This window comes from Paramisgurnus dabryanus, chromosome 9 (genome assembly GCF_030506205.2).
Source record: "Paramisgurnus dabryanus chromosome 9, PD_genome_1.1, whole genome shotgun sequence".
Taxonomy (NCBI): Eukaryota; Metazoa; Chordata; class Actinopteri; order Cypriniformes; family Cobitidae; genus Paramisgurnus; species Paramisgurnus dabryanus.
In genome coordinates, this window is record NC_133345.1 from 6,921,378 (window position 1) to 6,936,622 (window position 15,245).

A 15,245-nucleotide genomic window follows, 5' to 3' on the forward strand; every position below is an offset into this window, starting at 1 on the left:
CAGGGGAGAGCGCGAACGCAGTCCCCCACTATCAGAAATTTTGCAGTCGAGATTCCCACATTTGGGGAATTCGCAAAGGGTCAGCACAACCGGAGTGCAATGGCTGAGCCTCGCCCTGGGTGAACCACCTTCATGATCATGGTGTCTCCCCTGCCAGGTAAGTATGAGCGACACCCTTTGAGGCCAGACGGCCGCATCTTCCTGTGACCGATCACATCAACGGCGCCCCCGAAGGGCGTCCGACTAACATTTCATTACTGTGTGTGACCAGGTGGAAAGCGCACGAAGCCACGTCTGAGACCAAACATTCTTCGAGATCTACCCTATTTTTATTCCGTTTCCAGCCCGGTTGAACCGTGTAGAGTGAAATATGTGAAACAATTTAAATCAAATGGATTTAAATTGCGCATTCAAATATATGGTTTCGTTATTACAAAGTAACTTTACGTGGAATAGAAACAAAGAAATGTACAGAGCAATCAAGAAACAACGAAAGCATAGCAATTTTAGAACGTGGATAAATAAAAACACAGGGCTCAATGACTTACCCGTTGTCGTTGTGAGTTAAACAAGTACAGCTATGCTTCCAGGTCTGTCGACGTTGCTGTGGATTTTCGACAGCTGTAGTATGAAGGGTAGTGAAAAAAGTTTTCAGGTGTTTTTAACATTCCAATCGGCCTCTTTCGCTTTTGTTGCACCTTCAGCTGTGTCGAGGATGTTTAATTCGTCCTCGGATCACCACCACAAACTTGTAAAGAAAATAATTAAATACATTACAAAAACATTTCTTTATCAGCGTGTTCATTTCCACGCAAGCTTTTCGTTAAACCAATAAAGCCAACGAAAACACAGCAATTTAAAGAAACACACGTATTAGAAAAAACACCGTCATTCACGCACAAAAGAAGCAAATTCTTTTTTTGTATTTGACTTATTTGTCCCCGAGAAGGGGAGCGCACCATTCATGGAAACACTGCAATACCATGTTGATGCATGGAGTGGAAGGAGCAAGCTCCGCTTCCATTTCCGAAGGTCAAAAATCCATTTAACATATAGTCTCCGGATAGGAGACGTATCAGACATTAAACTGATAAGAACAGATACTACACTTGATCTTAGCCAAAAGGCCGAGAAGCGATACCGGAATAGACGCAGCCAAAGGGGGAGCCGGCGAAGGCGCTGGCTTTTGGGGTGGAGGCTAGCGGGCATTTAACTCTATACGTTACAGAGGTAGAACGTTGAGCTAGCAGATCAGAAGTTCATGTTTTCTAAACCCATGCAGAAAACACACACAAACTGTTGGGAAAAAGCAGTCATCGCTTAACCAAACAGAAACATGAAGTAAAGCTTCAGTTAATTTGCTTGCAGCTTGCAGATCCAATACGTCGATCGTAAAGGTAATGCCGGTAGATCGCACATACCTTAACTGTGTATGCTGCTCCACGCCTCCACGAGCTTCGGGAAACAGAGCGCAAAATTGTCATTATGGTCTTGGATTAACTGTGAAACATGCTTTGCCTTTCTTCTCAAATGTGTTTTCATAAATCTTACGCTGTCCGCTGCAGCTCAGTCGTCTAACTTCTGAAATTTACCAGGATGCGCATTTTTTCCTTGATGCAGGAACTGATCCACGCTCATGAGAGAGAGAGAGAGAATTTAGAATTTTCAAAAAACCTTTATTACAAATTAAAACATTTTCATAACCTCAAATCAGAAAAAACAAAGGGGAAAAATATATATATATATATATATATAGTAACGGAAATAACAAAAAATAAGCCAACATAGGAGCAAAGACGAAATCATCTTCAATAACCAGACACAGAGCTCCTCCATAATACCAAATCAATTCAAAAGAAAGAAGATCATTCATTGCTTTTAAGTATCTAAAACCAATAAGGATTCTAGATTTAACTTATTTTAAAAACTGCTAATATATCATGGCTTCCAGGTCTGTCAACGTTGCTGTGGTTTTTCGACAGCTGTAATATGAAGGGTAGAGTGAAAAAAAATGTTTAAGTGTTTTGAACATCCCAATCTGTTCGTTTACTTAGTATTTTATTCATGTTTTCGAGTTAAAAAATAATTCTTAAATCAAGATACATTTACTTAATAAGCAAAGTGGCTTAGAATTTAAGTCTTGTTTACTAAAATAAATTCTAAAATGTAATAGGTTAAGGCTTAAAACAAGTAAAAATATCTGCCAGTGGGGTAAGAAAAATAAACCTAAATTGAGTTTATTATTGAATTAAGTTGAAACTAGAATTACGTTTATTTTTCTTACCCCGCTGGCAGATATTTTTTACTTGTTTTAAATATAAACCTGTTGATTTTTATAATTTATTTCAATTATTACAAAGTATACGATCTGATTTTTTAATCGCGGTGTTTGTTTTATTCCTCGTTTCTTTTCCGTGCATTTGCTTTATTTATTTATTTTTGCTTGTTGCATTTAAATGCACGTTTGATTTGTTGCCACATTATTCTGTGTTAATGTATTTTTTAACATGTTTATAAACAAAAAGTGCGTTATTATAATTAATTATATGGCTGTGAATTCCCAGCAAACACAAAACGCTTTTATAACAATTTTCTATTACAATACATAATATCTTAAGCCACTTTGCTCACCAAGTAAATGTATCTCCATTTAAGAATTGTCAGATATTCACAAGAAAACAAGACAAAAACAGTAAGTAAGATATTCATTTACTTTTTTCTTTCAAACATGAATTTACAGACGGCTGGAAATTTTAAATAAAATAACTAGACATACCTATTCGGGTCTGCTCCCGTTTGCTGTGATGACGGGGACCTAGTCCAAAGCACATTTTGAGGAATACTTACACATTTTACTTCTTATTTCTTTGGAATTAATTATTATTTATTTTCAATTACAAAGTATGCGATCTGATTTTTTTAATCGCGGTGTTTGTTTTATTCCTCGTTTCTTTTCCATGCATTTGCTTTATTTATTTATTTTCTGCTTGTTGCATTTAAATGCACATTTGATTTGTTGCCACATTATTCTGTGTTAATGTATTTTTTAACATGTTTATCAACAAAAAGTGCGTTATTATAATTAATTATATAGCTGTGAAATATATACAAGAATTCCCAGCAAAAACAAAACGTTTTTATAACAATTTTCTATTACAATACATAATATCTTAAGCCACTTTGCTTACCAAGTAAATGTATCTCCATTTAAGAATTGTCAGATATTCACTAGAAAACAAGACAAAAACAGTAAGTAAGATATTCATTTACTTTTTTCTTTCAAACATGAATTTACAGACGGCTGGGAATTTTTAATAAAATAACTAGACATACCTATTCGGGTCTGCTCCCGTTTGCTGTGATGACGGGAGACTTAGTCCAAAGCACATTTTGAGGAATACTTACACATTTTACTTCTTATTTCTTTGAAATTAATTATTATTTATTTTCAATTACAAAGTATGAGATCTGATTTTTTTAATCGCGGTGTGTGTTTTATTCCTCGTTTCTTTAGCTCACACAACATTCTACCAAAAAACAGCAGATCATTTTCTACTAGATAACTCCATACACTATGGATTAAAAATGTCCCGACTGCGAACCTGATAAAACCCAGGTAAAAAGCAAATACAAATAAACCATTTTGATTTAGCAAAAGTTTACAAATAAATGCACTCCCTGCACACAACAAGCACGTCTAGTTACCATTCATATTTTGCGTGATTTAAGTTTCGTCGCATACATTTTGGAAGGCACACGATAAAAACAAAATAAGGCTTTTAATGTATGCAGACTTCATTCTCCGTTGAGGGCTTATCAATCATAATAAACGCTGTTAACTCTTCTCATTGAATGGTCTAAATCCAATGCTGGTAAAGAAATCAAATGTGCATTTCAACGCAACAAGCAAGCCGTAAAGCAATGGATGCAGGCAAACAAACGAGGAATAGCACATACACCACGATTAGATCATCGGGTCTCATACTTTGGAATTAATAAGAAATAATTATTCAGTCTAAAGAAATAAGAAGTAAAATGTCTAAGTATTTCTCCAAATGTGCAGACTCATTACAATAAACGGGAGCAGACACGAATAGTTATGTATGTCTCGTTATTTTATTTAAAATTGACAGCTGTCTAACATATGATATATTTTGATAATACGAAATGCTAAAAAAATAATATAACACCAATCGACAATATCTGTTATTGTTATTTTTACAAGTAAATTCATGTGTAGGAGAAAACAAAGCAGCTGTCAGTCCATACTATATTGAGTGGCCATCGTAGTGGTGCAACCTGAACGATGTTTTCCTTACTTCCGGTCAAAGGCGCCATTTTGTGAAATAGGCATATAGGTGACGCTGGAGCACGCGGCCATTGTCTCTGTTCAACAAAACAAGTGTATATATACGCATATTTTTCCTCAATCAATCACCGAATACAAGGTGCAATTCGATGCCAACTGGCCCTTCTCTCTGGTTTCATGTTTGTAAGGAAAATTAAGGGGGAAATTACGATAGCATTTCAGCCAAACATTCATTCGTGCCACGCTGCTTTTCTTTGAACGAAAAAAAAAACCCTCTGCTCCCCCTACACAATTTCTTCTCCTGTTATTTTATGCTTAAAACAAGCAAATAAATCTGCCTACAGGGTAAGAAAAAATTCGTTAACTTTTCCCATAAACACTTAATTCAAGAAAAATTGTCCCACCCCACTGGCCATTTTTTATCCACAATACACATTCGATGTCTGCACGCACCATTGTCTTTGTTCAACGCAAACAATTCTGTTGCGTTTTTCTTTGAACGAAGTGCTCCGCCTAGATAATTTGACCCATATTCACATGGGTTTGTTTCTCGTTTTTTCTTTGAGAACAATCTATATAGCGCTTTCCACAATCGTTTTGGTGTTAGCTTTACGTAAAATAGAAACACAGAAAAGTACTGAGCGATGGAGAAACCACGAAGCGGAACATATTATGACCACGGATTGGCAAACAAACTGGCAACCACGCACAAAAGAAGCAAACTCTGGTTTTAAACTCACCTTATTTGTCCCCGGAAAGCGCCAGAGTCGATGCACGGAGTGGACGGAGCAAGCCTCGCTTCCATAGCCGAAGGTCAAAAATCCATTCAAACGTGTAGTCCCCGGTGTCCACTCGATTTTACCCAAAAAGCCGAGGAGCGATACCGCAATGGCATCCGGAGAAGGCGCTGGCTGTCGGGATGGAGGTTAGCGGGTCAGAGATCCGGCACTGAAGGTCTGCGTTCATTACTCACCGTGTGCATTTCACTCTATACTTGTAAAAAAACCATACAAATACATACAGAAACAGTTATCACTCATACAAAAAGAAACACGAAGGTAAAGCTTCAGTTAATTTGCTCGCTGAATGCTTTTTGCATGCACATACAAAACTGAACAAAACTGATATACTGAACAAAATAGGCCCCAAAATTGAGGAACACCAGTTGTTTAGTTAAACTGATTGAATAGCACTTTGCTTTCTATTTGTTAAATATGAAATGAGACAATAAATTACAAATTACATTTCAATGCCTGCAGCGTGTTCATGTCCACACCACAAATAAAACCGTGTGACCCTTTTTTTTGGTTTAAAGATTGAAAGTTTCGAACCTACGCAACACTCTAAAGACAAATGCTCCTAAATAGTACCAAATAAGGGTTCTTCAGCTTGTAACCATAGCAGAACCCGTTTTTTTGGTACTATATAGAACCTTTTTATACGGTTCTATAAAGAATCTTGCCTTGAAAAATGCTCACCTCAGTGGTGCTATAAAGAACGATTAATTTATCAGCTGTCAGGAGTGACATTTTTGTTATTTATCCACTTTCTAATGTATAGCACTTGATAAGGATTAACAGTTTAAAAACAGAAATGCAAGACATCAGAAAATACATTTATTTTTTACTTTCATAACATGAGAGGTGTCATACAATAACAAATATGTGCTTTAAAATCACATTCCTAAGTTAAAAATATACATAAAAATAGATATATGGATCATTACACAAATCACTACTCAAAGGAAATATGTTAAATAACTGCTTCAATATTAATTAACAATAACGTTTGGCCAAGGCAGTCCTTGTAAATAGACATATAAATAGACAAATAAAATCATGACATATATGCCATAGAGCCTGAGATAGAGAAAAATAATAAGGAATTCTGCTTTTACTACCATCTCAGAAATATTGCCAGAATTGGAGGTTTTGTCTCAAGACAGGACTTAGAGAAACTTGTTCATGCTTTCATCACCAGCAGGGCCGATTATTGCAATGGACAATGGATTAAAAAAGTACTGTTACTTGTTTAAAAACCACTTCATGGCTACAGGCCGAAATACATGACAGATATGCTAATCGAATATGAAACCGATTACTCGGAGCAATAGGATCAGGTCATTTAGAAAAAACAGGGGTTCACTCAAAACAAGGTGCATCAGCATTTAGTTATTATCAGCTTTCAGAAGAGATCAGATGTGCTTCAACAGTAGACACTTTTAAATCTAGATTAAAAACACATCAGTTTAACTTTGCATTTACTGAATGATTTAAAACAGTACGAATAAAACAGTACAAAAGAATAAAACAGTATGAACCTTACCTGTTATAAAGGGAATGAAGCTTACGGTATGGTGCTTACCTGCAGAAATAAATAAAGTACAATAAGAACACACAGAACTTCAATTTTCAAAATTATTTTAACAATAAATGATGATTATTTTACTGGTTTACCTGTTTGCGATTACCACAGAATCCCGTCACCTGGCTGCGGTCTTCATTTGGTGAACGGTTCTTCACTCATAATTGACCTATACAAGAAATAGAGAAGAATAATAAGCAATTCTGCTTTTACATGTAGATGTGTGCCCCAAGAACACAGACACACCGGCTCCAAAAAGTTTAAAAAGTACACATTTCTGTTATTTTAATGTGGCAAATGTGTCAGCTTTAAAAGAAGCATACATTACCTTTTAAAGAGGATGCGCACTGCGTGAAATACCTTTACTCCCAGCATAAGCAAGCAATTTTCAAAATGTTTTTAAAAGTAATGGTGATTATCTTACTTGTTTAACTGTTTGTGATTACCATGGAATCATGTCACCATCATTTTTAAGCTTGTAAAGCAAATAATGAAACATTGACTTAGTAGGAAAAAATATTTTGGAAGTATCGTGATAAATGATGAAGAAAATATTTTGCAAAGTGATGGTTAGCACACGGTTGATGGTACCTAATAAATTCCATCATATTTTTTTTATTCCTACTATGGAAGTCAATGGTGACTATCTGCTGTGGGTTTACCATCATTCCTCAAAATACCTTCTTTTGTGTTACTCAGAAAAAAAACTAATCCTCGTGTTGTTGTAAGCCTGTATGCATGAGTAAATGATGACAGAATTATCATCATAAATTGAAATATCCCTTTAAACTGTATTCCCCCCCCTTAAACCTAAACTTATTTTCTTACGGCAAGTCATTTAGGTAATCAAGAAAATACTTTACCCGTTGTCTTTGTGAGTTAAACAAATACAGCTACGCTTCCAGGTCTGTCGACGTTGCTGTGGTTTTTCGACAGCTGTATTATGAAGGGTAGCGAATGAATGAATACATTGCAAAAAATCATTTCTTACTTGTTATTTCGAACTGTTTTCACTGTACAAATATCTAGAAAGTCTTAAAATAAGATGCATTTTTTGATGAGCAAAATGCCCTAAGAAAATAAGCCTAGCCTTTAGGGAGAAAAAAACTCAAAATTTAAGCGAATTTGGGCTTAAAACAAGCAAATAAATCTGCCAAAGGGGTAAGAAACAAATCTAGATATAAACACTTAATTCAAGAAAAATTGTCGTAGCCCATTGGCAGATTTGTTGGCTTGTTTAATGTACATGCATGTACAATATTTCAATTTGTCTTGTATTTATTAGCATTTTGTATTGCCCAACGCTGTCTATGTTGTTTAACTGTTGTCATTTTCTTATAAAAGCCTTTATAATTTATTAGTTTGGATGATTGCCATTCCCGAGAACCTCTTATATTGGAAATAAAAGAATCATCTAAGCATTATTTTGTTGACTGTCTCTTAGACATGTAGCCGTTTGATTGTGGTTCTATTTAATGGCTAGTCTATTCTTTTGGAATGGTCAAACGTCTATTAGATTTTCACTGACAGCCCAAATTAAGCCTTGTTTTAGCCTAGACACATATTCGCTGTCTATTAGAAATTATGTAGTCGTTGAATAGCCGCTTTTTTGATGACTAATGTATTCTTGGGCCGTGGTTAGACGTCTCTTGGATTTTACGTAAAACGACAAAAGAATCTATTTTTAACACATAGGTCAGGGGAGAGCGCGAACGCAGTCCCCCACTATCAGAAATTTTGCAGTCGAGATTCCCACATTTGGGGAATTCGCAAAGGGTCAGCACAACCGGAGTGCAATGGCTGAGCCTCGCCCTGGGTGAACCACCTTCATGATCATGGTGTCTCCCCTGCCAGGTAAGTATGAGCGACACCCTTTGAGGCCAGACGGCCGCATCTTCCTGTGACCGATCACATCAACGGCGCCCCCGAAGGGCGTCCGACTAACATTTCATTACTGTGTGTGACCAGGTGGAAAGCGCACGAAGCCACGTCTGAGACCAAACATTCTTCGAGATCTACCCTATTTTTATTCCGTTTCCAGCCCGGTTGAACCGTGTAGAGTGAAATATGTGAAACAATTTAAATCAAATGGATTTAAATTGCGCATTCAAATATATGGTTTCGTTATTACAAAGTAACTTTACGTGGAATAGAAACAAAGAAATGTACAGAGCAATCAAGAAACAACGAAAGCATAGCAATTTTAGAACGTGGATAAATAAAAACACAGGGCTCAATGACTTACCCGTTGTCGTTGTGAGTTAAACAAGTACAGCTATGCTTCCAGGTCTGTCGACGTTGCTGTGGATTTTCGACAGCTGTAGTATGAAGGGTAGTGAAAAAAGTTTTCAGGTGTTTTTAACATTCCAATCGGCCTCTTTCGCTTTTGTTGCACCTTCAGCTGTGTCGAGGATGTTTAATTCGTCCTCGGATCACCACCACAAACTTGTAAAGAAAATAATTAAATACATTACAAAAACATTTCTTTATCAGCGTGTTCATTTCCACGCAAGCTTTTCGTTAAACCAATAAAGCCAACGAAAACACAGCAATTTAAAGAAACACACGTATTAGAAAAAACACCGTCATTCACGCACAAAAGAAGCAAATTCTTTTTTTGTATTTGACTTATTTGTCCCCGAGAAGGGGAGCGCACCATTCATGGAAACACTGCAATACCATGTTGATGCATGGAGTGGAAGGAGCAAGCTCCGCTTCCATTTCCGAAGGTCAAAAATCCATTTAACATATAGTCTCCGGATAGGAGACGTATCAGACATTAAACTGATAAGAACAGATACTACACTTGATCTTAGCCAAAAGGCCGAGAAGCGATACCGGAATAGACGCAGCCAAAGGGGGAGCCGGCGAAGGCGCTGGCTTTTGGGGTGGAGGCTAGCGGGCATTTAACTCTATACGTTACAGAGGTAGAACGTTGAGCTAGCAGATCAGAAGTTCATGTTTTCTAAACCCATGCAGAAAACACACACAAACTGTTGGGAAAAAGCAGTCATCGCTTAACCAAACAGAAACATGAAGTAAAGCTTCAGTTAATTTGCTTGCAGCTTGCAGATCCAATACGTCGATCGTAAAGGTAATGCCGGTAGATCGCACATACCTTAACTGTGTATGCTGCTCCACGCCTCCACGAGCTTCGGGAAACAGAGCGCAAAATTGTCATTATGGTCTTGGATTAACTGTGAAACATGCTTTGCCTTTCTTCTCAAATGTGTTTTCATAAATCTTACGCTGTCCGCTGCAGCTCAGTCGTCTAACTTCTGAAATTTACCAGGATGCGCATTTTTTCCTTGATGCAGGAACTGATCCACGCTCATGAGAGAGAGAGAGAGAATTTAGAATTTTCAAAAAACCTTTATTACAAATTAAAACATTTTCATAACCTCAAATCAGAAAAAACAAAGGGGAAAAATATATATATATATATATATATAGTAACGGAAATAACAAAAAATAAGCCAACATAGGAGCAAAGACGAAATCATCTTCAATAACCAGACACAGAGCTCCTCCATAATACCAAATCAATTCAAAAGAAAGAAGATCATTCATTGCTTTTAAGTATCTAAAACCAATAAGGATTCTAGATTTAACTTATTTTAAAAACTGCTAATATATCATGGCTTCCAGGTCTGTCAACGTTGCTGTGGTTTTTCGACAGCTGTAATATGAAGGGTAGAGTGAAAAAAAATGTTTAAGTGTTTTGAACATCCCAATCTGTTCGTTTACTTAGTATTTTATTCATGTTTTCGAGTTAAAAAATAATTCTTAAATCAAGATACATTTACTTAATAAGCAAAGTGGCTTAGAATTTAAGTCTTGTTTACTAAAATAAATTCTAAAATGTAATAGGTTAAGGCTTAAAACAAGTAAAAATATCTGCCAGTGGGGTAAGAAAAATAAACCTAAATTGAGTTTATTATTGAATTAAGTTGAAACTAGAATTACGTTTATTTTTCTTACCCCGCTGGCAGATATTTTTTACTTGTTTTAAATATAAACCTGTTGATTTTTATAATTTATTTCAATTATTACAAAGTATACGATCTGATTTTTTAATCGCGGTGTTTGTTTTATTCCTCGTTTCTTTTCCGTGCATTTGCTTTATTTATTTATTTTTGCTTGTTGCATTTAAATGCACGTTTGATTTGTTGCCACATTATTCTGTGTTAATGTATTTTTTAACATGTTTATAAACAAAAAGTGCGTTATTATAATTAATTATATGGCTGTGAATTCCCAGCAAACACAAAACGCTTTTATAACAATTTTCTATTACAATACATAATATCTTAAGCCACTTTGCTCACCAAGTAAATGTATCTCCATTTAAGAATTGTCAGATATTCACAAGAAAACAAGACAAAAACAGTAAGTAAGATATTCATTTACTTTTTTCTTTCAAACATGAATTTACAGACGGCTGGAAATTTTAAATAAAATAACTAGACATACCTATTCGGGTCTGCTCCCGTTTGCTGTGATGACGGGGACCTAGTCCAAAGCACATTTTGAGGAATACTTACACATTTTACTTCTTATTTCTTTGGAATTAATTATTATTTATTTTCAATTACAAAGTATGCGATCTGATTTTTTTAATCGCGGTGTTTGTTTTATTCCTCGTTTCTTTTCCATGCATTTGCTTTATTTATTTATTTTCTGCTTGTTGCATTTAAATGCACATTTGATTTGTTGCCACATTATTCTGTGTTAATGTATTTTTTAACATGTTTATCAACAAAAAGTGCGTTATTATAATTAATTATATAGCTGTGAAATATATACAAGAATTCCCAGCAAAAACAAAACGTTTTTATAACAATTTTCTATTACAATACATAATATCTTAAGCCACTTTGCTTACCAAGTAAATGTATCTCCATTTAAGAATTGTCAGATATTCACTAGAAAACAAGACAAAAACAGTAAGTAAGATATTCATTTACTTTTTTCTTTCAAACATGAATTTACAGACGGCTGGGAATTTTTAATAAAATAACTAGACATACCTATTCGGGTCTGCTCCCGTTTGCTGTGATGACGGGAGACTTAGTCCAAAGCACATTTTGAGGAATACTTACACATTTTACTTCTTATTTCTTTGAAATTAATTATTATTTATTTTCAATTACAAAGTATGAGATCTGATTTTTTTAATCGCGGTGTGTGTTTTATTCCTCGTTTCTTTAGCTCACACAACATTCTACCAAAAAACAGCAGATCATTTTCTACTAGATAACTCCATACACTATGGATTAAAAATGTCCCGACTGCGAACCTGATAAAACCCAGGTAAAAAGCAAATACAAATAAACCATTTTGATTTAGCAAAAGTTTACAAATAAATGCACTCCCTGCACACAACAAGCACGTCTAGTTACCATTCATATTTTGCGTGATTTAAGTTTCGTCGCATACATTTTGGAAGGCACACGATAAAAACAAAATAAGGCTTTTAATGTATGCAGACTTCATTCTCCGTTGAGGGCTTATCAATCATAATAAACGCTGTTAACTCTTCTCATTGAATGGTCTAAATCCAATGCTGGTAAAGAAATCAAATGTGCATTTCAACGCAACAAGCAAGCCGTAAAGCAATGGATGCAGGCAAACAAACGAGGAATAGCACATACACCACGATTAGATCATCGGGTCTCATACTTTGGAATTAATAAGAAATAATTATTCAGTCTAAAGAAATAAGAAGTAAAATGTCTAAGTATTTCTCCAAATGTGCAGACTCATTACAATAAACGGGAGCAGACACGAATAGTTATGTATGTCTCGTTATTTTATTTAAAATTGACAGCTGTCTAACATATGATATATTTTGATAATACGAAATGCTAAAAAAATAATATAACACCAATCGACAATATCTGTTATTGTTATTTTTACAAGTAAATTCATGTGTAGGAGAAAACAAAGCAGCTGTCAGTCCATACTATATTGAGTGGCCATCGTAGTGGTGCAACCTGAACGATGTTTTCCTTACTTCCGGTCAAAGGCGCCATTTTGTGAAATAGGCATATAGGTGACGCTGGAGCACGCGGCCATTGTCTCTGTTCAACAAAACAAGTGTATATATACGCATATTTTTCCTCAATCAATCACCGAATACAAGGTGCAATTCGATGCCAACTGGCCCTTCTCTCTGGTTTCATGTTTGTAAGGAAAATTAAGGGGGAAATTACGATAGCATTTCAGCCAAACATTCATTCGTGCCACGCTGCTTTTCTTTGAACGAAAAAAAAAACCCTCTGCTCCCCCTACACAATTTCTTCTCCTGTTATTTTATGCTTAAAACAAGCAAATAAATCTGCCTACAGGGTAAGAAAAAATTCGTTAACTTTTCCCATAAACACTTAATTCAAGAAAAATTGTCCCACCCCACTGGCCATTTTTTATCCACAATACACATTCGATGTCTGCACGCACCATTGTCTTTGTTCAACGCAAACAATTCTGTTGCGTTTTTCTTTGAACGAAGTGCTCCGCCTAGATAATTTGACCCATATTCACATGGGTTTGTTTCTCGTTTTTTCTTTGAGAACAATCTATATAGCGCTTTCCACAATCGTTTTGGTGTTAGCTTTACGTAAAATAGAAACACAGAAAAGTACTGAGCGATGGAGAAACCACGAAGCGGAACATATTATGACCACGGATTGGCAAACAAACTGGCAACCACGCACAAAAGAAGCAAACTCTGGTTTTAAACTCACCTTATTTGTCCCCGGAAAGCGCCAGAGTCGATGCACGGAGTGGACGGAGCAAGCCTCGCTTCCATAGCCGAAGGTCAAAAATCCATTCAAACGTGTAGTCCCCGGTGTCCACTCGATTTTACCCAAAAAGCCGAGGAGCGATACCGCAATGGCATCCGGAGAAGGCGCTGGCTGTCGGGATGGAGGTTAGCGGGTCAGAGATCCGGCACTGAAGGTCTGCGTTCATTACTCACCGTGTGCATTTCACTCTATACTTGTAAAAAAACCATACAAATACATACAGAAACAGTTATCACTCATACAAAAAGAAACACGAAGGTAAAGCTTCAGTTAATTTGCTCGCTGAATGCTTTTTGCATGCACATACAAAACTGAACAAAACTGATATACTGAACAAAATAGGCCCCAAAATTGAGGAACACCAGTTGTTTAGTTAAACTGATTGAATAGCACTTTGCTTTCTATTTGTTAAATATGAAATGAGACAATAAATTACAAATTACATTTCAATGCCTGCAGCGTGTTCATGTCCACACCACAAATAAAACCGTGTGACCCTTTTTTTTGGTTTAAAGATTGAAAGTTTCGAACCTACGCAACACTCTAAAGACAAATGCTCCTAAATAGTACCAAATAAGGGTTCTTCAGCTTGTAACCATAGCAGAACCCGTTTTTTTGGTACTATATAGAACCTTTTTATACGGTTCTATAAAGAATCTTGCCTTGAAAAATGCTCACCTCAGTGGTGCTATAAAGAACGATTAATTTATCAGCTGTCAGGAGTGACATTTTTGTTATTTATCCACTTTCTAATGTATAGCACTTGATAAGGATTAACAGTTTAAAAACAGAAATGCAAGACATCAGAAAATACATTTATTTTTTACTTTCATAACATGAGAGGTGTCATACAATAACAAATATGTGCTTTAAAATCACATTCCTAAGTTAAAAATATACATAAAAATAGATATATGGATCATTACACAAATCACTACTCAAAGGAAATATGTTAAATAACTGCTTCAATATTAATTAACAATAACGTTTGGCCAAGGCAGTCCTTGTAAATAGACATATAAATAGACAAATAAAATCATGACATATATGCCATAGAGCCTGAGATAGAGAAAAATAATAAGGAATTCTGCTTTTACTACCATCTCAGAAATATTGCCAGAATTGGAGGTTTTGTCTCAAGACAGGACTTAGAGAAACTTGTTCATGCTTTCATCACCAGCAGGGCCGATTATTGCAATGGACAATGGATTAAAAAAGTACTGTTACTTGTTTAAAAACCACTTCATGGCTACAGGCCGAAATACATGACAGATATGCTAATCGAATATGAAACCGATTACTCGGAGCAATAGGATCAGGTCATTTAGAAAAAACAGGGGTTCACTCAAAACAAGGTGCATCAGCATTTAGTTATTATCAGCTTTCAGAAGAGATCAGATGTGCTTCAACAGTAGACACTTTTAAATCTAGATTAAAAACACATCAGTTTAACTTTGCATTTACTGAATGATTTAAAACAGTACGAATAAAACAGTACAAAAGAATAAAACAGTATGAACCTTACCTGTTATAAAGGGAATGAAGCTTACGGTATGGTGCTTACCTGCAGAAATAAATAAAGTACAATAAGAACACACAGAACTTCAATTTTCAAAATTATTTTAACAATAAATGATGATTATTTTACTGGTTTACCTGTTTGCGATTACCACAGAATCCCGTCACCTGGCTGCGGTCTTCATTTGGTGAACGGTTCTTCACTCATAATTGACCTATACAAGAAATAGAGAAGAATAATAAGCAAT

The 15,245-nt window shown here is 35.7% G+C and overlaps 4 non-coding genes across 4 annotated transcripts; all 4 read right to left on the minus strand.

The window, feature by feature from the left end:
- Positions 1-165, minus strand: LOC141282575 (U1 spliceosomal RNA). Its single transcript, XR_012337372.1, has one exon. It is a non-coding gene; the product is annotated as a U1 spliceosomal RNA (small nuclear RNA).
- A 783-nt stretch (positions 166-948) lies between these two features.
- Positions 949-1,139, minus strand: LOC141282618 (U2 spliceosomal RNA). The gene has a single exon (XR_012337417.1). It is a non-coding gene; the product is annotated as a U2 spliceosomal RNA (small nuclear RNA).
- A 7,231-nt stretch (positions 1,140-8,370) lies between these two features.
- Positions 8,371-8,535, minus strand: LOC141282576 (U1 spliceosomal RNA). The gene has a single exon (XR_012337373.1). It is a non-coding gene; the product is annotated as a U1 spliceosomal RNA (small nuclear RNA).
- Positions 8,536-9,318: 783 nt separating this feature from the next.
- LOC141282619 (U2 spliceosomal RNA) lies at positions 9,319-9,509 on the minus strand. Its single transcript, XR_012337418.1, has one exon. It is a non-coding gene; the product is annotated as a U2 spliceosomal RNA (small nuclear RNA).
- Between the last annotated feature and the right edge of the window lie 5,736 nt (positions 9,510-15,245).